This window comes from Lissotriton helveticus, chromosome 8 (assembly GCF_964261635.1).
Source record: "Lissotriton helveticus chromosome 8, aLisHel1.1, whole genome shotgun sequence".
In the NCBI taxonomy this organism is placed as follows: Eukaryota; Metazoa; Chordata; class Amphibia; order Caudata; family Salamandridae; genus Lissotriton; species Lissotriton helveticus.
This window is the reverse complement of record NC_136069.1, coordinates 376,306,866-376,328,229: the sequence shown is the minus strand read 5'-3', so window position 1 is coordinate 376,328,229 and position 21,364 is coordinate 376,306,866. Positions and strand designations below refer to the sequence as shown.

The 21,364-nt window shown below is 41.9% G+C and overlaps 1 protein-coding gene across 7 annotated transcripts in view; it reads right to left on the bottom strand.

The window, feature by feature from the left end:
• NBEA (neurobeachin) overlaps positions 1 to 21,364 on the bottom strand; it is a 1,787,704-nt gene that overhangs the window by 686,218 nt on the left and 1,080,122 nt on the right. The window lies entirely within an intron of this gene.

The following is a 21,364-nucleotide window of genomic DNA, read 5'->3' as shown; positions in this document are numbered from 1 at the left end:
TACCGTTTGGGCATTTTTCACTGCACATTGTTAAATGCTTTTTTTATTTCCGCATTTCCTTCTTAAACCCTTTTTTGTTTAGACTGTATATATAAAGGTGCTTTATCTTCTTTCATGTTGCCTTTCTTTTTGGTCTAGCATAGTAGCTTCCTTCTGATTTTATACCAGTTATTTAAGGTCTCTTTTCAGCCGGCCATCAGAAATGGACACAATTCTCAGGGGGGGTTTAGATTTGTCTAAATGGCCATGCCTATGCCAGTGTGTTGCACTTGTCCTTTTTTTAGAAATTTTTACATCCCTGAATTCAATCACTCAACATCTCAAACCATTTAGAGATATCCTCTCATCATTAATACTATTGCCCACAGTTTCTGTAGAGAAAATGTGCTGCTTTGCAATATTTTTCAATACATCTTTGCCACTATACAATTAACTATTGATCTTTGTTTTCAGATTGCACCTTGTTAATTCAATTTCACTCTTGACTATCAACACAGCTGCATATGTGGATATTGACTAAACTATAGGCATTCGGGCCTTCAGCCGTATTACGTATGATGAAGCTGAATATCGCCAGTCCTGTTTGATCGAGATTTACAACATAAAGGAAAAACCCAGTCTAACCATAATATATTCATGCATTTAAGTCGAGAAACGTTTTATGCTCAGAAAGATTCATTCTTTAAATATCAATTTTATTAAAAAAAAATTCTCCACTACTACATATATCAAAATATTGTACAACTCAAATATATAGTGAATGATAATCGCCAGACCATAGTAAAAATATTTTTTTATTTAAAACAACTGCTACCTGCTCACTACCATTCATCCAACACACCAGCTCTCACTCCCAATCGTTTCATACTTCCACTTTCATAAAAGCTTATACATCTTATATGGACTTTTACATCTTTTTAACCATATTTCTCATTTAGCAAAAATCAATAGTTATTTCAATGTGTTCTTTCCATGACTGTTCACTGTATGGCTGTTATGCATTTTTCTTTTCCATAACCTTTCCTTTATTGGCTGTATACAATATTCATTCGTTTAGTGGCTATAGAGATTATTCCATGCACGTTTTGGCAAAAACACCTTTATCAGGACAGCCACTTTTTATTGGACCATAACTGGCCTCCAAACAACTGTAAATTGATAACCCGGACCCACAACCGCAATCTAGATTAATCTAGCACCCTATATCTTGTCTGCCTTTTCAGCGCAGGTGTCGCAACTGTTCTCAAAATCATAAAAAGGTCTACTGATATTTATTCCAAACTATCACAATGTAGTCCAAATGCACACCTTGCAGCTTTTTAACTTTATTTAGAGCCTTCTGTTTTGTTCCAGTACATGCCGTTCTTATTAGTGTGCTGCTTTCGTGATCACACATGTGCAGGTGCTGCTCTCATGTCAAGGAACATAGGCAGGCACATGAGACAAAGGTTGCCAGATTAATAGGGATTGTGAGTCCAGTTTATCGACTTCCAGTTGTTTGCAGGCCAGTTTTTCTCCAATGAAAAGGCTGTCCTGAGGAAGACATTTTTTGCCGAAAAGTGCAAAGAACAATATCTATAGCCACTAAACAAATGGTTACTATTTACAGCCAATAAAGGAAAGGTTATGGAAAAGAAAAATACATAACAGTCATACAATGAACAATCATGGAAAGAACACATTGAAATAAAAGTATATACCTGTATTGATTTTGCTAAATAAGGAATGTGTTTAACCCCTTGCATGCTGATAACGGCCCCCAGTCGTCATGCACTACGGCGCCTGTGTGCTGATGACGGCTGGGGGCCGCCATGAATCTGCCCACTTGCGATTTTGCCGCACAGGCGCAGAATCGCGGCCGCATGTAAGGGGTTAAAAAAAGTCTATATAAGATGTTTATGTTTTTATGAAACTGGAAGTATGAAATGAGTGAGTGTCGGTGTGTTGGATGAATGGTAGTGAGCATGGTTGTGAAGTGGTTTTAGATAAATATATATTTTGTACTGTGATCTGCACATTATCATTCACTAGATATTTGGGCTGTGTAATATTTTGATATATGTATTAAAGGAAATGTAAGAAAACATTAAATAAAATTGATATTTAAACAACAATTCTTTCTGACCATAAAAGGTTTCTTTATTTAGATGCAAGAATATATTATTGTTTGTCTGGGTTCGTCTTTTATGTTGTATTTGCCCAGCCCTGGGTAACCAGTAGTTGCAGTGGGTCCCTTGCTTTTGATGGATCTGGATTTACCTTCATGTCCTGTCCCTAGAAACAGGATTACTTTCACATTCACCCGGCATTCCGCCACTTAACTATTTCAATCACAGGCTGTCCCGATTGTTTAAATCGTTTTCTAAAATATTATTTCAAGCCAAATAAAAAGGATCGAGGACTCCTACTAGTGAAGGAATGAGTCATTTATTGAAGTTCAGAGAACATTCAGTTCAAATAAATATTAAAGCCTATAACATGATCACATCACAGATAGTAAACCGAATTGGCAAAATAATTTTGGAATGCAGTCAAAGGAATAAACACAAAGGAAATAAGCATTAGGCACAGAATAAAAGAAAGATAAGGAAACACGCTTAATCCCCAACAGCAAGCTGAAATCAAAGGTGACTAGCACCAAGGGTCAGATGTACGACAATTTTTAGCGGTCGCAAGCGGGAAATCACCTAGTTTGAGACCGCTTAAAAGAGTGGTGGTATGTACAAACCCTATTTAGCGAGTCGGTAACCAATTACTGACTTGCAAAATAGGGTTTGGGACTCACTATTAGGAAGGGGCGTGCCAAGGGCATCCCTTCCTATTAGCGATTCGTATTGGTATGTACCAATAATTTGCAACCGCAATTGACCCCTTCCCCTTTGTGAATGGATGCAAAAATATTTTTAAGAGCTGGCAGCGGTCCCATTGACCAATGCCTATTCTTAAAAAATGAAACAAACGTTTAATTTTTCTTTTTTAAATGCAGCTCGTTTTCCTGTCAAGAAAACAGGCTGCATTTAAAATAAAAAAAACTGCTTTATTTAAAAAGCAGTCACAGACATGGTGGTCTACTGACCCCAGCAGGCCACCATTCCTGTGAGTGCAGGCCATTCCCAATGGGTCGCAAATTGCGACCTGCCTCATGAATATTGATGAGGCAAGTAATTTGCAACCCATAAGGAATCGCAAACAGTGTCTGAGACACTGTTGTACATTCCATTTTGCGAGTCGCAAAACGTCGCAATTTGCATCATGCAAAATTAAATGGTCGTGCATCTGGGCCCAAGGCTCTTTTTTGATGTAATTGTTTCATCAAACAGTCGAAAAAACAAACCAATTCTATCATGAATCTATGTTTCTTTCTATTTTCTAGTAAGCAGAAAAATACTCTCTCTACGACTCGTGATTTCATCAAGCAATTACTATTATATTATATTTAAACAGATGTATCCGTTATGTTGTTTCCTCTATTCGACCACTTATTTGCAGAGGAACCTAACAAGCTCCTTTCAACCATCTAGAGCCTGTCGTTTTGATGGTGACTAATATGCTGGGTCTACAACTGATGTTTCCAGGAATCGTGTAAATTCTAATGTTATCACTCATATTCCATAGGCTCACTGGTGTACCAACTTGCATCTCTGACATTGTTCAGTTCAGTTCAGTAAATCTTTAGTTCGAAGAATAAAAAATCCCCATAAAAATACATTACACAGTAAAAATTTAATTGAATTACATTTCTGAACTTTTAGTAAATTAAAACTATAGGGAGGAGAGGATACAATTCATAAGGAGAAATAATTATTCACAAAGATTAGTTAGTTTCTTGTATTTCTCAGTCTTACGGCTACTTTTATGTCAACCAAAAATAAACGCCTAGCATTTCGATAAAATGAACATAAAAGTACAAAATGAAGGGTGTCCTGCGGAGACCTGTTGTCGCAGCCGCAGGCACCCTTCTGCTCAATCGTTACAGTAAAACTAGAGGGGTAAGCTAAAATGTTAGGTAACAGATTGAGCCTAAAACGGCACATTAAAAATCTATCATACTGGCTATACATCAGAAACAGATAGGGTTCCATTCCCACCCCATTTCTCACTAAGCCATGAGCTGCTATTGATCTCTTTATAGGACCAAGACCACATCTAGCAGATTCACATTTTTCTAGAAGCAACTTTTTCACCCTTAATTTACAGCTGCTAGAGATCAAGGACGGGTCACTAAAGAGGTGATACTGGTCTATATTCATTAAGGACATCTGACATTGCATTATATGTTGGAAATCAGACTTTTCCATACCGTAAACATTCAAGCCACAACCTTAGGTCAATTTTGTTTGTATTTAGTTCTCTAGTCACATGACAGTCCACCCTTTTTTGGGTGTTTTTCTAAACGCACTGTCTTTTCCGAGCCTTTTTTGATTTCCCCAAGGACTACCTAGAATAATTTATAAGGAGGATGGGTCCTTGCTTACAGGGGCACAAGTTTTGTAGACCTTATGCTTGAAACGGATATTCCAACCTAAACATAGGTACAGCACAAATATCCACTTGAGACAAACATTTTAGCTGCACACACAACCTACAGGACTTTTAACGCTTTCCCTGAAGTGAGCAGGCTCTACCAACCAGTATGCTGACATAATCTCTACATTGCATGTTGCACATTACAAAATACATAAACATCGTTTTCCCATCGTCCTGTAAAAATATAATATTGGTCATTCTTCTGCAACTATTTTTGTTTACTAGTGCTATGTTACCAACACTTAATATTGTGCGACGAATCAACCCCGAAGGGGTATCTCGGCACTGAAGCACTGACCCAGAGGAAGGACGAAAAAAAGAGTGCAGTCATAAGAGCAAGGTTTTGAGTAGCGTTTAGAAACAAACAAAATCAGAGCATGTGGGAATGTGAAACGTAAGTCTGTTCCAGTGAAAAGGACTCAGAAATGAAAAGGACCGGCCGCCATGTCGTACTGTACAAATGCCGCGTGGGGAGAGCAAGAATTGATCCTTGGATCTCAGATTTCAAGTAGGCAGATAAATAAAAAGCTTGTTTTTGAGATATGCTGGCCCTTTGCCTTAATGCCTTTATGTACCAGGCACAGTAGCTTAAAAATAGCTTCCTTCCTTACAGGAAGCCAGTGAACGTGATCTGAGGAAATGCGGGGTGGGAGCTTTAGAACAAGACAGGCTGCGATATTCTGGACCACTTGTAGTCTTGATGGGAGAGATTCATTAGTTGCTACCGCTAGGGCGTTTCTGTAGTCTAAGTGGGTAACTACAAGACCTGTGTGACAGCTTTTCTTGTGTAGAGAACAACCATTGGAATACTTTTCTCAACATGTGCATTATCCCAAAACAGGTGCCACATGTAGCTTTCACCTGCTCTCTCATTGTGTCAATTAGGATTCTAGATTTTTTACCACCTTTTTGGGTTGAGGAGGGGTGCCTAATTCGGATGGTCACCAGTCATCAATCCAGCAGTCATGGGCCTCAGAACAGCACAATTTCTGATTCATCACCGTTGAGCATTTTGGGACATCCAGGAAGCAAATTTCCTCATACAGTCCCTGAATTTCGGTTTAATGGATTCAAGGTTAGGCCCATGGAAATAATCAATTGTGTGTCATCTGCACATGAGATGGCACCAAGGCCACAGGACCTTACTACTCGAGCCAAAGGTGTCACATAAATGTTAAAGAGCACAGGGCTCAATGAAGAGGCCTGCGAACTTCTTTAAATAGTAACATGATCTGAGATTTGAAGGGATATAGATTCATACTCTGACAGGCAACCCTGTACAATTTTCATCTTAACTGCCCTTCAGTCAACAGCTTAATTTAACTGTACCATTTACCTATTTGGGTTTTATACCAAGAGTAATAGTCCTATATATGTGCTATAGTTCATATTAGAACACTGGAATTTTGGGAGCTTCATTGCAGACAATGGAGTGCTCCCTGCTTCTACGGGCCGGTAAAGGCCCGCAGAGCAACATTCCAATGTTGTTTTCAAAGGCCTCTCGGAGTTCGAGGGAATTTAAACCCCACGAACTCCGAGAGGCCGTTGTTTTATTTGTTGGAACATTCTGCCCTCCAGTGGCAGAATGTTCTAATAGCCTTATAGCCCTTCGTAACAGGGCTATACCGGCTATTAAAGTTGCGTTCTCTTGTTAAAGTCCCTCGCCTCGGGCCTTTAATGCGGGAGCGAGCCTTTAATAGCCGGTATAGCCCGCTACGGCAGGCTATAAGGCTATAGTAAATACCTTGCGTTTATGTTGTTTTTACACTATCCTGCATAAACACAGTCATCACCCAATGTGCTTAATCATTTCAAAAGACTACAGAGTGCTATAAAGTGCTTTTCCACTTTCATTCAAAACATCTATATTCTACAAAAGCCTGTTATCAATCTGCAACATACATTTTCTAATTACTTTTATGGGGCTGGAGCCAGATGAATTTCCAACATTTTTATGAACTACCAACATTTAATTTGCTTAAATACGTAGTTTTGCGGGATTTAAATTTAGAAGAATGTCCGATTTCGCCCTCGTATATTTGAGCACCTTACTTTGTGGAGTCTTAATCTATAGTGAAATCAGGCAGTTTTGCGGCATGCTTATTATTTGTGGATACCCTTCTTACATAATTGTCGTTTGTCAAAAGTTTGAATCTTATAGTTAGAAAGCCATAAGCAGCAAATTAAAAGTTTGAATATCAGTACCGTGATAGTAAAATCTTTGGAAAAAATGTCTATTCAAAAGATGTTATCCCCATTGTTGGAAGATGCACTGCATCACCTCAGGAGGTAGATGCTTCTCTCAATCTGCCAGATATCACCAGCTCAACTTGTCCACTCTGGCATTCAGGGACCCTGCTAGATGGTTCATTATCATAGAAATACCCTGGCACTGCAACCAACACCAGAGGCACTGAGCCTCTTGGCACAGGACCCAGGACCCCTACCCTCCCTATTTGTTGCAATACTACATGGCAGTGGTGTTGTCCATGAGAATCTATACTAGCTTCCCTTTGATGGCTAGCTCGCAACTCCAACAAACTGATATGGAGCTGGGCTTCTGCTGTAGAACAATGTCCTCTGATCGCTCCCTCACCTACATGGCCTCTCAACCCACTAGAGATGCATTCATCATCACTGCCAGTTCTATGTGGGGGAAGGGAGGGGGGCATGCCACTGGACCAAATGCATTTGAGCAGCCACCACTGAGAATCGCCATCTCCTCTGAAATCTGGATGACATCTGTCAGATTTATTTATGCTGGGCCCATTGGCACTTCAGATTATATTGAAGGCCCATATGCCACCTGGCTCACAAGAAGTCTTATCTTGCCCTAATGTTATCCAGTCTACATCTGAAAAAATCAGGATCACACCCCGAATGTGCTTGACTCATGTCACAGAGGGAAGGCCCAGAACTGTACTGTGACCAAGACAGCTCCAATGAATGAAAAGCTCTGCAAGGGAGTCAGGTGCTACTTCAAGAAGTTGGATTGATGGGAAACCCCAAAAATGTCAAGAGATCACTGTCATCTGGAGGGGGTCTACAACTGACTGTGGTGAGCCCACCTTCATCGGCCAGTCACTGAGGTAGAGGAAGACCGGTATCCCTGACCTCCGAAGACAGGCTTCCACCACCAACATCAATTTTTTGAAAATCCAAGGAACAGTGGTGAGATGAAAAGGGAGCACAGCAAACTGAAATGCTCCTTGCCTACCTTGTAACGCAGGTAACATTTGTGGGACTGCAGGACAGCTTTATGAAATACGCATTCTGCAGGTCCACGGATACAATGCAGTTTCCGTGGTCCAGGGCAGACAGGATCTGGGCTGTTGTGAACATTTTAAATTTGTCCTTCTGCAGGAAGATATTCAGCAGTCGAAGGTCTAAAATTGGTCAGAGACCCCTATCCTTGTTTGCAAGGAAATAGCAAAAGTGTAAATTCTCTCCTCAGTCCCGCACTCTCTCGATAGCACTTTTGGAGAGTAACACACGTGTCTCCTGCAGAAGAAACAACAGGTGTTTTTCTGAAATGCTCTCTTAATGGGGGGCGGGGGGGTATGCTTTGTGAGGCAAAAGGAAAAGTAGGGTATAGCCATGCAGCATGATTTGTTAGACCCATCTGTCAGATGTGATGGATTGCCTCCATGATAGGAAGTGCTGGACCCTGCCCCCCAGTGGATGGGCTTGTGCCACTAAATGCAAACTAAAGCAGATTAGTGGCTGTCTCAGAAAGGGAATGGAAGCACTAATGCCCTGCTGGCGAGCTGCCGGCCAGACCCATATCCGCAGCCTTGAAAGGATTTGGGTGTCTGCTGTACTGGAAGGGGAGACTCTCTTTGCCTACCCACCAACCCTCTGGAAAAGCCTCTGTACTTTTTGAATTTGTATGGAAACTGTTTGGCAGGGGTCAACAGACCTAGGGAGCATGCCGTGGTTCAACTTTCCTTAAAGTGCTCCAGCGCATAATCTGACTTTTCACAGAAAAGGTATGAGCCATCAAAAGGCATATCCATGTCACCTGCCCTTCCCAGGCAATCAGTAGTATCTAGTTCAGCACAGATCACACCTTTGGCTTTGTCTTGTCTGTCATGAACTGTCTGACCTGGGAATGCCCTAAAGTCTCTCAGGACTGCAGACAAGATCTCGCTGGCCATGTCCCACCGGGCATGCATGCATTGGCCCAATAGGCAGACGGCATTAACCAACCACAATGCTAGACTTGGTGAGGAAAACAAACACTTGCAAAAGCCTCAATCCTCTTGGAGTCCCTTATCCAGTGTAGTCATGGGGAATGAATTGGAGCTCTCTTTACTTGAAGCCTGAACCACAAGGATTTATAGAGTAGGATGTTTGGTAAGAAAATCAGGATCACCAGCAGCCGGTCTATGATGCTTGACCGCTGCTTATTTACCGGTGGGAAAGAAGAGAGTTTTTACCAGGTGGTCATCAAGGTAATGGTGAGGGCCTTATTAAAAGTGAGCTAAGGCTCAGACGTGCCTGGCCAAGGTGGCAACATTTCTGTAAGTTTATTTGTTTTAGTCTGAATGAGGGCAGCTGACAATCTAGAATCTCAGTTTCCCTCTAGGTCATCACTTACAAGGAGGCACTTTCTTTCATTTGTGGCCCACGCTGTGAGTGAAATCCTGCCTAGTAGGTGTGTCAAGCCTAATGGCCTCTTGTAAATCCATGTAAAGTTATCACCCTCTGTGAATTAAGGGGGGGAGGGTATTCATCCCCACCATCCCCATCCCCATGCTGGGGTGACATTTGTTCAGAGTCAGAGCCAAAAAGATAATGGAGTCTCTGCTCCAGGTCAGAGTCAGGATGTATGACATTTGGTTGTGTTTTGTAATCTCGTAGAGTGACATCTGTTGAGATGGAGCTGAAGTTGTTTTTTGTGTCTGACATCAGCATCAACACTGGATCCTCTGCCTGCAGCAGTGTAATCTGTACTGGCATTTAAGAGGAAACTCCTTGCTTAGGTCTTAGATTGGGAGTATAAGCTTTTACTGGAGTTGGTATGGGCCAAAGTTGGTGTCTCAAGGGGTAAGAGGGTGCTGAAGAAAGATCAGCAAGTGGCTACCTGACTGAGGGATGCTTCAGTTACTGGGGGTCAAAAGACACATCAGAGGAAGCCATCAGCACACCAAAACATGCAGCATTTCCTCCTTAAAAGCTTCACTCTATCACAGAATTGCTGATGGCTCGCGAGAATCAGGGTGCACCGGTATCAGCTGAGGAATTGTCTCTGTGACTGGAGACTAACATTATGACAACCATGTGCCTAATCTCTGGGTCTGAGTGGTGGAATGGGCTTGAGTCCTATTTGTTTATGCTTGCGCTTGGACTTGGACATGGACTTGCCTGAGGACTTTGAGCTAGAAGTTGACCACTCGTGGGAATGGCCTTGGGAGTTGCACGGAGTCTGCAGCCACAACTTTGAGCAGAAGCAGGACTTGCTTGAAGGTCATGACTTCTTGTGTTTGGCGACACACACCTTTTTTCCCAGAACCTCTTTGGGTGCTTGAAGGAACGTTTATCATACAACTTTGAGGTGTGGCCCACACCTAGACACTAGAAACACACCTCTTAGGAGTCTCTTACTAACATTTATTTTCTGTAGTTGTAGCATGGTTTGAAACCAGTCGTTTTAGGTGTGGACAGCGTTCACTAGCATACTGGAAATCCATTTAGAAGTCATCAGAAGACAACAAAATTGGAAACTAGGTTCTTGATCCAGGTCAGAAGATGCAGAAAAATAGTAATTATTGTCAGCACTCAGAGGTGGCACTTAAATGCAACTCCACTCTGTCACTTTCTGGGGTGGTTCGGAGCCAGCGCAGTGCTGCACAGTGCCACCCAGCGATGCTCGGGAGCACTGCTGAAGATGTTTCCTGATCCACTCTGGCACCTGAAGACAATTCTATGGTAAAGAATAAGTAGTTAGAAGTATTCTTGAGAAAGTAATATAGTAATTCCCTTGGCCACCGATGCAATTATTGCAGGCATTCTGCACTTTGGTGAAAGTAACCCATTCCTTCTGTATGGAGTCCCGAGGTAACGTACAAGCCATATATAGTGGTGAAAACTATTTTTAGCCATTTTCAATGATGCGCGTCTACATCAAACCATTATATTGTTGTAGTCAAAGGAGATGAGTTACCTAAAGGTTGCCTGGTTCGCAAAACCACACATCACCTTCGCTTCCTCCGAACCCTTACCCTCCTCTGTTTGCCAATAAATCCTGATTGAAGTAATCTTCGGTGTCTTACTCCTGCAGCATTATGATCAGAAGACCACTTGTCCTTTCATTATTTACAAGTTGCTTTGTTGGGTGAGTGAGGGAGGATGACGTGGGATGGAAACAAATCATACCTCACTGAAGCCTCACAAGATGTCTAGCAAGTAAATCAGCATATTTATAAAACCATACAACAAAATTACATGCTAGGACAGGGCATGAAAGTTAAGCTACTTGTTGCATGTATTTATTGGGATTAGAACAGAACAACAGATGGTTGAATAGTCTATTTCAGGCAATTCCTAGCATATTTATTGCAGTTAGGTTCAAGTATTTAGGGGACATGCTGAGAATAACCTAATAATCCTATAACAACCAACAATAATGGGAAATGTTATTCCTGTTTCCAAATGGTAAACTTACTAGAAAGTACTACATTTGAATTAAAAACACATACTTCATTACATTGGTTTCTTTTAACCAGTTGTAGAGCATCACAAGCTGAATGCTAACCAGATTCTGGAAACTGCTTTGCTACAAGGATTTCATTGTAGGAGTGATCTTTATCCTGGAGAGGAAAATGAATGTCTAAACAGGTGTTTAACTAAGAGAGAATAATAGAATGACACACTGAATCCAAAATGAGATGGTGGAATTCAACTTTGGGTAATTAGGAACTGAAAATCGTTAAAAATTCAATAATGGAATACATCACTCTCCAACTAGTCTTTATTTTCAGTCCCTGAAAATCTATGACCGTCATTAAGGAAGTTATTTAAACTGCACAGTAGATCAATCTACACAATCTTTAGGAGTGAGTCAATAGATTTAAGGCCACAACAAGCCTCGCATGCACCAGTAGTATTATTTTGTGCAGCACATAGGCAACTCATGTTTGACGGTAACATTTTCAATTTTCGATCATGGTTCAACTGTTTTCAAACAGACACCTGGAAATCAGAAGTGCTTGCACGTTAGAAGTTTGGCGAATATGTTTCAAAGATTTCATTAAAAATATGTTTTATCCAGTTCTTTTAACTATGCTCCTACACAGAAAGCAGGAAAAGTGAAAAAGCTTAAAACTGGGCATGGCATCTTTCACCAAATTAAAGAGACATGACGTACATCTTGTAGTCAGCCACGTAAAAATGGTTAAAAATGTATTTAAGAAAAAGAACATTTTAAGCTAAGTTTGGATTTATTTATATGATAATGCATGTTGATAGAAATTGGAGTACCGGTTGAATGGCACGTGAGCCCTGGTCAAGCAGCAACCATAATCCAAGACAGCGCAAGCAACCCCAAATTAACCTGTGCTCACCCCTAGCAGCTTAGCACAGAGCAGTCAGGCTTAACTTAGTGGTATTGTGTAAAGAATCTGTGCAACACTTCCAACAGTAAATCTGTGAAAACTCCACACAAAAAGATCCCACGCCAGGTTAGAAAAATAGAGCAACATTTAATAAATAGAACAAGACCAAAAAACCAAAAGCCAATTGGTAGAACCAGAGATATAGAATTTTAGAGTTTTTTTTTTAGAGAAAATAGCACCAAACGGAGTAAAGCACCAACTGTGGATGTGTCGCTGCACCGGACCAGGACAAAGTCACAAGTTGATGCCTACCAAGAGGGAGTGTGGGCCAGCTACAGGGACCCTGCTAGGCCCACTGAACAGAGTGCCTTAAGTCCTGGTTTGCAGAGCATTGTGGTGGTCCACGTTGAAGACATGCTGCACAGCTGAAGCAATGTGTCGGTTCCGAGAAGCGGCAAAGCTGCTGTGCGAGGGTCTGCGTGTTTGTCAAGGATCCTGACGACGAGGTTTGCGATGCAAAATCAGGTGTCGATGATGTGGAGCGTTGTTGGGGCGATGCATCAGTTCTGAAGAGCTGAGATGCTGTACTGTGTAGTCCGTCATCGAGGTTGCTGTCAACAAAAGATGCGAAGGTCTGCCCTGAAGATGCGTCGCCCAGTGGCGACTACAAAAGTGATACGGGCTGCCGTGGCAATACAAGTCTTTGCAAAGGGCAGCAGCGGAGATGCGTTGGTTCTGCTCGGGGTTGTGCCATGTAGCAGAAGAGATGCGTTGGTTCCACTGATTGACAGAGGCTGGAAAAGCACCTTAAGCCGACTTCCAAGGGTCCAGGACTGGTGTGGGACAACTTGGCAGGGTAGACTCACAGATGGAAGCGTCCAGGTGCAGAGGCAAGGTTGTTGGAAGCCTGTTATGTTATATGTCATTCAAGCTTCCACCCACCCCACCAAGAATAGTTTTTCAAATGATGGAGGCTACATGCAACACACAATTCACTGGACAATCCCTCCCCATAAGATCTGACCAGTAGACAAAGAGCAGTGTTTGAAGAACAATGCACACAAAGACAGTTTTTAACTTTGGAAAATTGTCAAGGGCATATAGTGGAGAGGTCTGTACAACATTTGGAGGCACTTTACTCTCCTAGGCAACATGCATGTCGAAGGATCTGTTGAGTTTTGCAGGTGATATCCCCACACCAGTCCTCCCGCTGGAGGATAGATACACGTTGAGGAGGACTCTTGAGGTGTTAGAACCTGCAGATGCTATATGCCACGTCAAGCTCTGGTCCCAAACAGCTGTCCAGTATAATTTTTTTCAATGTTTTGGAAGACATTTGGGGGAACCATTCTTCGTATGGATTAGGCAGCATTGGCTGCCGGTACCCAAACCCCAGACATTTGTATGGCGCACAATGCCCTAATACACAAGATCGGGAAGAAACCGCAAGACTATGCTTCATATAGGCTGATTTCCCTATTAAATATTCAGATGAAACTGCTGGCAAATGTGCTTGCCACGCGACTGTATGAGATGAGCGACAAACTGATCCATAGGGACCAATCGGCTTTATGCTGCTTTGTGCTATGAGACGACACCTGTATGGCATTTTCAGAAGCGCAACCACTATTGCAGATAGTGATCATCTTATCCTTAGATGCCGAAAAGGCGTTGGACTCACTCGAATGGCCATAACTACTGGCACTGCTGGAAAAAATCAGGTTTGGGAAGACGTTTCTGGCATGGGTATGCCTGCTCTGCATAGCACCGCTGATTGGGTGCATGTTAATGAGATGCTGTCGAGGGAATTCCAACTAGGAAGAGGAACCAGACAGGGATGCCTGCTATACCCTTTGCTGGTTGCCTTGACCATCAAGCCACTAGCAAAAAGGAGCAGGAGGGATGGCCTGTTGAACATCTAGCGTTCGGACTCTTATTGGGAGGATGTGATTGATATCCCTCTACGCGGATGACCTGTTCCTATACCCGGCTGACCCGCTGCAGTCAATTCCCTGTTTATTAGGAAGGCTTTATATCTTTGTGAGATACTCCAGGATGAAGGTAAATTGGCACAAGCCAGTGGTGTACTCACCTACAGGTTGTCGGCCCCCAGAGGATTGAGATTACCTCTAGCAATGGGCTGAGGCAGGTTTTTCATATCCGGACATCTATATCCCTAAAAACCCTGATAACTTTTATGTACGCAATCTGGAAGGCTTACTTGGCCACTACAGAGAGGATGTGGCCTGATGGAGGAAGTTGTGGTGTTCAACATCTACGCCACCTTAGTTAGGAACTGCATGAAGCCTTTTGACAGGCTCAAGGATAGCTGGAAGCGAGACTTGGGCACTATGGAGGATGCAGACTGGGCTGAAGCATGCAGATACCCAGGGGAAGTAGTGATCCGGGCTGGCCTCATCCAGTTTAAGATCTTACACAGAGCATACTACACACAGACGAGACTCTATGCCATGGGCAGACTCCCTACCGACAGATGCCTGAGGGGCTGTGGACAGAGGAGGACCCTGGTACATACCACATGGGATTGACCTAGGCTGGGGCTCTACTGGCAGACTCTTCAGGCGTATATAGAAGAGGTAGTGGGGGCTCCAGTTGATTTATCGACATGGACAGTGTGCCTGGGCATCTAGGAGGAACAGACGCTGCAGAGTTTTGTAATATTGCATTGATGGTGGCTGAGAGAGATATTGTTAAGGCTTGGAGCACAGAGAAGTCCCTGAGCTCGATCAGATGGGCGCAGAACATGGACTGGTTTATGGTAGCTGAGCAGAAGGAGTACCTGTTGTGAGAATGTCCCAAGAAGTTTGAGAAAATTTGAGGTCCGTGGCTGGAACTGAGGGAACATGGGGACTGATAGAAGGAACATTTAGGAGCTTGGCAGCTGCATACTAGAACGGAGAGGGGATTGCGCAGTCCTGTTTGGGGGGGTCGTGCTAGCATTTTGACTGTTGCCTGCTATATATGGGACTTCTTTTTGAGAGGGGGGTGTGAACCAAAAAACTTCCCAAAGATGCCATGATATACTGGTGTAGATTTATGTCATTTCTTATATGATTATCTTACAAGTGAAAATGTTTTTTGTTTAATTGTAAAGAGCAGAACACTATAAGAGCTTCACATCGCAGTTCTATTGCAAATATCGAAGCTCACTGCTGCGACATTTTAAAGAACTTAACCGGCTTGTTTCTGAACGCATATTTGCACAACACATTTTCACATGCACATTTGGAAACAATGTCAACCCTCACATCACTCACATGCCGCATGCCAACGCTCAACTGAAGATTGCATTGATTCCTGTTAACAATTTTCAATCTATGTTTTAGGTGTAACGATGTGGACTTAAAGGTGTCATTCATCTTCTACACCCCCTCCACCCCCATGTAATTCACTACTATCCACTTCCTCTGCACCTACCCTTTACCAGAATTCACTCTATATGGCTTTTTATCCCTATTAACACTATGTAAACAGCAGAACTCACCCTTTGCTCTGGGCAGACATTTCTCAAAATGGGCTGTGTAGGCTTTGGCTGCATTCTGTTAACGAATGTCCAGCACAAGGACTCACATGGTGCTTGCATAATGGTCATGCATAATTATAAGCAGAAAATATTTGTTTAGATATAGCTTAATATGCTGCTTGCGACATTGGCTGACAAGCGTCATGCTCCAGGAAGTGAGTTTAGCTGTTTAACCATGCTAACATGCAATCCATTGTTTTCATGTTGGATGCTGATTGAAGGAATGCATTTTCTTGCATTCTCTATGTCTCAGTCACTCACTGCTGTATTTTTTTCCTGCACCGAGCAACGAATGCATAACTCAAAGAAAAGCAGGTATTTTCTATAAACATTACCCAGTCAGAGGCGTATTTTATCTCCAAGTGAAGCCATTTGTTTTGCAGTGAAATGTATGCCAGTACATGTATCATTAAAACGGGTGATCAAGTGTTTTAAATGTTAGGACTCCTTATTAAAACCCAAGTTGTGATTCTTAAGTATATATATTTGCTCATAATTGTATAGCACCAAAAAACAGAGAACAAATTTCCTTCAAATAATGCCAGTAAATGCTAATTTAAAAATGTCACTAAATCCACTTAGAGCAGCAAAACAAAAGTCAAACTTCAATCTTCGTGAAGATCAAATGTGTTTTTTAATTATTTTCCATCCATCACCCATGTGCATAGCTGCCGATCTGGGTTGGACATTGAAAATATACGTTGCCTTTATGTTTACCCCTAATGTATTTTTCACGCCTTTGACTCACATATCCTCTTTAACAACGTTATTCTTTGCAATTAAATGCCAACACCCAAATGATCATACACTGCACAAAGCACAATTCTCTGTACTGAACACGCAATTTTTACAGTGAAAACAAAGTCATAGCTTTTAGATTTATCAATGCATGTCTATATGAGATTGATTACAAAAATGTACCCTTTGTGGCTATCTGACAAAGCAATTTACCGGGTAATATGTGAGAGTTACATAGACCTGTCCAGGAGACTTAAAAAAAAAAAGTCAAATGCGTTTTGACCAAGAATAAGTCCTGACCCTGAGGCTGCGGGAATGCCAAAGTTTAATGAGGTGTATTACCAACAACAGAGCTGGAGCAGAAGTGATTGAGTATCCAACTTTACTGTGAGAGCTATGGGCTGTGCTAGAAAACTGCATGCCTTCATGAGTTTCTTATTTATGTTTGTCTTCGGTGGGATTAATAAACATCTTGTTAAAAAGTATAATCACTGTGTTCTATACACACAAGTAAACAAATTACTTACTTTTGCAATAGAGGGTATCCCTTCCCCCAATCTCTAAATACAGATATACTGTGCGGGTGTATAACTTCATTAAAGATCCAGATTGAATTTAAATTAATAAAAAATAAATGAAGAAGAAAACAAAACTAATTAAGCTAGAAGATATAAATTGCTCTGATCTGTTCAGCAACCTTATTTTAGTCTATAGAAATTATATATGCAGTGCTTAATTTGTAAAAGACTAAGTGCCGGGGTCCAATGTTTTGCTCAGAAGCCCATGGGATAACAAATGTCTGGGTTGTTGAATATCAAGGCCGCATGGACTAAGTTCTACGTCTTGCCTCTTTCGCATACCACTGTATGCTCCATACCCCTTTATCTTACTCTTTTTCGTCCCTGATTTCTTCCTTTGTTACTGCTGTTCATTATTCCTCTCTTGTCTTAATTTTTCTCTCTATTCTGCCTTTCTTTTGTTCTGAGTCAAAGTGTGATGATGAAAAGTGAGATATTGTCCTAAAAAAACCTGGCGTTGGACCCTACCTCAACCCCGCTTGAGTTAAGCACTGTATAAGGGCATATTTCCATAATGGCCTGCGCTTCAGTCAAAAGGCATTCAACAATGAACAAAGACCAGATAGATAAACAGCACATACTTTGTAAAAAAAAAATATATTGAATGATATACTAATAGAAAAAATAGTTAAATAATTAAAACTAAATGAAATGTTATTGGCGAAACTCGTATAGTGCAAATTTGGTGGAAGGCAGCACTAGTCATTCTGAAACTGAGAAGTTTCTCATCCTGGTCCAACATTGATCAGTATGGTTTACATCCTCTAACTTCACTAACGACAGGCCGATCTACAACATCACCAGTCATCAAATGCGGGTTTCCAAAGAGATGTACACACACATTTCATGTTCACCGACCACCTTCATTCAGGTCTCAGGCAGCAGTAGAGCACCGAGAGACTGTATCCTCCTAGATTACTTAAAATTACATTGTGGTGCACTGAATTGCAAATGCACAGCTTCCGCCTATCAATTTTTCATATATGGGGACACCACTCACCGGCTTACAAACTCTAGAACGTGGAATGGAGATTGGTCTTCAAATGATGTAGATTGCATCATTCTTCAAGGATTAAAAGTAAAGGGCATCTCTTGGATTCAGCAGTGGTGCTTCAATCTTATTGGCCCAGGGTAGCCTTCAGGTCTTACCACAGCTAAAAAAAATCTGTTCAACATCTTTGCACATCTGCTAAAGGAAATTTTCGGAGCTGATAAAAACTGAATCAAGCATATAAACTTTCAAGGTGGATACCCACCAGCAAATCAACATTATCGACTTTTAATGTATATCATGGCTTGGTGTGGCATTCCTCTTTTTCTGAATTTGTCGTTAACCAGTCAGCTGATACCAATCCTGACTGTATATCTCTAGGTTTGCAAACTGAAATACCATGTCCTAAACAAAATGCTTTAAATCCTCTAACAATGGTTGCTACCTGGCTAGTAACAAGCAAGTCTATGTGCAAGAAGTCAAGGAATTAGGGTTAATGGTTTGGGAAATAGGGTTGATTTATGGGTTAAGGTTTTAAGGGAATATGGCCAACAGTATATTGGATAAGGCTATGCGGGGTTAGAGGGTAAGGGAACAGTGCACAGGGTTAAGGATATAGGGTTCTAATCATTATGCTACAGGATTTTGGGTCAAGGGTACTGAGTAAAGCCCGATAATAACACTTGTTTTATTGCCACAGTTGGGATGTGGATGGTGTGTTGATGAGTTTTGCAGTTCTTTTTAGCCTAATTATATGTGGAAAAAAGTGTTGCTTTTCACAGTAACACACCAATTATTTTTGAATAAAAACACTTCAATTTCATAGTGATGCAATTACTGTGTTAAAAACGAATTGATGGTATTACTTTGCTAAAAAATCAACTAACAAGATTTCAACCCTTGAGGTGGGCACCTTTGCTGTCCCATCGGATACTCTGGCAAGCAGTGGTCCTTCATGAGGCCTCAAGTGGGTCCTCTTCTGAGCCACTCATGAGGTTACGCCAGACAGGTACTTGCCAAGAGGTCATTGGTATTTGCCGAAGCTACCTAATGGATGTGTGCCAATGTGGCAAATGATTCAACAGCCAAGTCCACAATGCTTAATGTTGATATGATCCAGGCTGGCATCTGTTGCTCTTTTTATAAACAGGGGTAAGAGTACGTTCTAACGGGACTTAGGCAGGATGTTGATTGCTTCAAACATAGCAAACAGAACCACAAACAACAATACAATGGTGTGTAGCCTATTAGCAGGTTTAGAGTAGATCTCACCCAGTTCCATCAGAAAAAGAGGGATGCAAAAACACGACTATGGAGGTTAGATGCAGTTTAAATTCTCTCTCAAATCCTTGGTGCTAGAACAGGGCCTATTTATCTACTCTGAGAGCAGATAGTGTGGCCAAAACAGGCTATTAACATCGAGGAATCTTTGTTCACTAGCTGACAGAAGATTTTATATTGTTATATGTGTGCTGTTTGTGACACGACCTTACACTTTGTCTGCGAAACGTTTTTTTTGTTTGCTTCTATGTGACTCTTGCACGAATGCGTTTACATTTTTTGTGTAGTGAAATTCAGATACATTGTTATCGGGATTCTGAATTCACATCACAAGAGGGACAAAAGGCACAACCCATACAGTAATATAAATATTTGACAGATGCAAAAAGTGTCACAGAGGCACTTAAAACATCTTGATACAGCCCAGACAGCATCGGTTCTTTTTAGGTCTGGCGTAAGCAAAGACATTTTTGTAAGCCTCTTGTCTACTGGCTGTTTGGGGCTATCCTTCGGTCACCGGCACTATTTTACATCTGAAAAGTGTGGTCCACAAATTGAGGGGGCCCGGCTTACATGATGAGTGCAAGGGGCAGCTCCTCTCCCCTACCACTAGGCTAGTGCTATTGTTAAGTGCGACAAGTGGCTTCTTCCATCTGCAAACAAGCATTGGCAACGCCACTGACTCTGGCAAGCAGTCCCAATAGCCTTTTCAATGCTAATTTGATTAAGAAATTCACAGAGTCTAAAGGCAGTCTGGTCCTACGACGAAATTGCCTTTACCACACACAGCAGAGGGGCATTGAGTATTTTGTAGTGTTGGGAGCTGGAGTACTTTAAAGACTTTTGAAAATTAGCCTGACATCTAAGAGAACAAAAAAAGCAAAAATATCCATCGGCTTCAACTTCTTCTCAGTTCAACCAAACATGCAATAGTACTTTACAATTTTAATTCCAAGGATAAAAGATGCAAATTTTCTTGTCTGCCAGTGGCTTATAATTCCATCCTGTAAAGTTCAAAGACAAACAAACACAACCAATGGATAGGACAGGCTACTTATGCCACCCACAGAAGAACTTGAAATTAACCTTCGTCCATCCTTGCTATGCAATGCATGCCTAACCAAGACTTCTTCCCGAAAGCACTTGAAGGTGGTGACTTGTGAGACTGGATTTATGAATTTTGATAAGGGAGTTAAAAAGGGTCATGAATGGCAGTAGTATGCTACTAAAGACAAAGGTTTGCTGAAACGTGGATATGCCAGAGAAACCTTCTTTGCTACTGTACAGACAATTGGTTGTCAGAAGACAGGATTGGCTTCATCAAGGTCCATTAATGGATCACTCGTGGTTCGTACATAGTTTGGGTAAAAATGCAAAACTTGAAATCCCTGGACATAAAAACAATACTGGCCTTGCAAGGGGGTGGCAGTGTGGAGCTTCTCTGCCTGGTACAAGGTTAAGATGCATTTTGAGGGCATATTCCCAATTTGGCAGATACAGAGAGTTAGGTAAATTGATTGCTATCTGCTGGCTTCAGTGATACATCACCTCGGTCTTTAATCAAACTCACAGTAGGCCATGTCCCCCTGAATGGAGAAATCAGCCTTTACATCTCGGGTCAACGAGCCAAGTGTGCCGTTTACCCGCAGGCGTAACAACGCTTGCCTGAACTACGCATCTGCCTTAACCACGCAGATGCGTGGTTAAGGCAGACAGCGGTCTAGTGTCCGGATGGGCAGGGAGAGGAAGAGGGAGCTTCGGAACAGGAAGCTCTGGATGCGAACAGGCTGGGACCGGGTTGGGGGGGGTAGCTTTGAGCGGTGGGGGTCGGTTTTAGGGTTCAGGGCGGGGAGTCAGGGTCGTTTTTTTTTTTTAAGGGGGCAGGGTTTTAGGGCTGGGGACGGAGTAGGGGTAGTTTGAAAGGGTTTAGGGTGTGGGGGCTGGTGTCGGGGTAGTTTTTGGTACGGGCAGGGTTTTAGGCATCAGGGTAGGGTCGGTTTTAGGACTCAGGGTGGGAATGGGGTCAGGGTAGTGGTAATTTACGTCACATATCCCAAACATGCCTGTACAACGAAATTTGTGGTAATGGAGTGCATGATTAAGACACATTTGTTGTTGGAACCACATCATAGAGGCACGCGTGGTTCAG